Genomic DNA, 3,157 nt, shown 5'->3' on the forward strand with positions numbered 1-3,157 from the left:
TCAAAATGGCCGATCCAATATGGCGACCAAATTTTATAATTTTCTCCTTTTCACCACAAACTCATAAATGCGAGGTTTTCGAGGTCGCTGATTTCGAATCTGATGACAGATTTTTTAAATATAAAATGGCCGATCCAATATGGCGACAAAATTTTATATTTTTCTCCTTTTCACCAAAAACTTTTATATAAGGGGGTTTTCGAGGTGGCGATGTCAGATTTTTTAAATTTAAAACGCCTACTACTACTATTTATTTTTTTATAAATATCTAATAAATATTTACATCGTACATACAAATTTACGTATGTGTTCACTTAATTTTTATCTACTATTTTTAATTGTCAAATACCTTAAATAAAACAAAAGCACTTATGATAAAGTAAATTAAGGTGTTCTACAACAATGTGTGTAAATACAAACGTATGTGGTACATATGAAAATATAATAACATTAGTCGCCAACACTAAAAAATATCCCGTCATGGTCGCTGAATGAGGCTTCATATCATTCGCGGTTTGTTGCTTTGTAGTAGGAAGATGTTCCAGTAAGGAATGCAATCCTAGTTGGCTTAAGCGCGTTCCAAGAACATCATTTGACGTAATGCGACAGACATTAAAGTCTACAACAACTATTAATTCTTCATTATTTCTATTACTCAGCTACTTTATGTATATATCCTTCCATTATTCTTCTAAATGCTGGTAATGAAAAAGATGGATTTCTGTATACTACAGCGATTGCCAAGTCTGGTTTTGATATCGCCAGAAACTGATATACTTTTCCGGCTACATGATGACTTTTAATGAAACTTGTGGTAAAGCAACTTGCATGACCAGTTTTATAGTAAATTATTACTTCATTCCGTTAGCGGCTTTGTCCAGTTTGAGTTGCTCCATCGATACGCGCTACAATAGTACAGCCTTCGATTTGTAATTCTTCTTCTGGGCGGGTCCAAGTCTCAGCAAAACAAATGATATCCGCTAAACAAATAAGATGGTCACTTCTAATGTCATCGATATGCTTTCTTAAGCTTCTTATGTTTTGATAGTACAATAGAAAAGTGTTATGTGGGCGCTCAATTGCAAATTTGAAGTGAGTCTCAAATTTGTAAATGTCCGAAGTATATTCAGCTCTGCTTGGACTACTTCGTTGCCTCCAAAAGGTCTAGGTGGAATAAAATTACCTACATTAAATAGTCCTGAAGCACCTGTTGCTCTACTGCATCCAACGTACAAAGTTGATCGGCTCATTCCCTTCTTAGTATGAATAGCAACCAATCTGTAAGTTGCTCCTTGGCTTTTGTGTGCTGTTATTGCCTCTGCTGGTATTTTAGGGAACTGCCTTCTTTCTCTTGAGACTTGTTCGTTTCTTCCATATTGGAAGGTGCGCACTACTTTTTAAATTGGTGTCCAGCTCGATTCGTGGGGGTGAGGCTTTTTGGAACGTGCAACTCCTGGCTCGGAAAAGTGCATCCAAAGAATTACTGGTGTCCGTTCGGGGCCTCGATGGTCAATTTGCATTAGTTGGCCCGTAGCTCCATTTACCAAACAATCTGCAATATTAATGTTGACCGTAATCATGTATTTTGCAAAGGTTTTCACTTGTAAACTGTATCACATTCATTGTGTCTCCGATATTTTAAAATTCTTAATAGCATCCAATATAACCGTTTTACTTCGCTCCGAAACAGAGTTCGCCTTCACACTGTCTTTCGCTGTAGAGATAAACTCTTCTGTGGCGATTTCAGCCAGTCTTGCAGTATTGTATAGATATACATCCGCGTTGAAATAAAAAAGATGAATACAGTCGTTGGGTATCTGCTTGCTTTAATGAGCTCGATATCATCGAGAGCAACGGCAAATGCTTGAACTTCTCTTTGGCGCATTTGAATAGATAGAATTAACACTATCATTGCTGAGAGGGCGTAATTCGAGTGCAAAGTTGCGCCTCCAATTCCAAAAGCGGCTTTTCCTGCAGGAGCACACAATAAGACTTTAATTGTCTCGGGATTACTGCCGGATAAGCTGTTTGCTCGTGTTGTCAGTGACTAGTATAAAGCGGAAAATAATCGGCTTTTTCCTACTCCAGCTCCGCCTCCAACGTATTCGTAAAAATGTCTCTTCAGCTGTTTTCTGTTCAAGGAGCGCACAATTTAGAGCAGCTCATTTTCTTGAATAAGTATAGGTAGTCTTATGAGCCTGACGTCCTCCAAGTTTGAGTCCTGTGGAGCCTCGCTTTGAAATACGTCGCCATCATTGCCGATTTCTAGAATAGCTAGTGCTCTAAACTCTTCATCCAAGAAAGGGGTAACATCAACCTGAATATCTTCCTCTGCTATTTGCTGATTTATAATCTCTAAAATACTTTCGAGCTCACGGTCTGAGAACTTGTCGTATTTCTGCTTGTTCTCTTCCATAATTTGTTGTCATTACAAAGTCGCTCTATGTCAGCATCAATTAAATCAGCTGCTTCGCTACACCAGGGATAAAATAGCATAGCCCGAAAGTAGTCTGATCGGAGCCGGAGCTCGTTTGCTTCCGAATTTTCATCAACTGGTTCCACCTCTTCATTTTTCTCGTTTTCAAGTGTCGAGACTGTTCTTGTTTTTGAAAATCGGTACAAAGCAGCAAAATCAGCAAGACAGAGTTGCTCTAGCCAATTTGGCCTTTGAGTGTAATGATGTAGTAAGTTCGGTACATAAATATCAGTTGAATCAGCAGGAAGCCTTTCTAGATCACTTTTCGGCTTCACCATTCTGACTCTCTTGTCTGGGTGGGACGTATTAATAAAAATTTCTCCTTCGCTGGCTTCTGAAAGATGGAGACCCAAAATATTATAGGATCCATGCATAGGCGTCAAGTATGAACTGAATGTCCATATTTACTCTATGCAAACGCAAAATGTCGCTGTTATATGCGTTGAGCAATCTATCTGAAAATTTCCTTCGAAGAAATATTTGAAGATTCTTTAAACTGGAACGCAGCTTTTGATTATAGATGCCGGCTCCTAGGTGAACAAATCAAAGCTGTCAAATTTCCGTGCTATGATAACTGTGACGTGGCGCTTTATTTCCTGTTTTATAAAATGTACATATAACTTATTAAAACACTTGGTTGGGTTTTAATGTTATTTCATTTCTCTTGCTTGCACAAGAGCA

This window comes from Rhagoletis pomonella, unplaced genomic scaffold (genome assembly GCF_013731165.1).
Source record: "Rhagoletis pomonella isolate Grant_MI unplaced genomic scaffold, Rhpom_1.0 Rhpom_scaffold_00011, whole genome shotgun sequence".
In the NCBI taxonomy this organism is placed as follows: Eukaryota; Metazoa; Arthropoda; class Insecta; order Diptera; family Tephritidae; genus Rhagoletis; species Rhagoletis pomonella.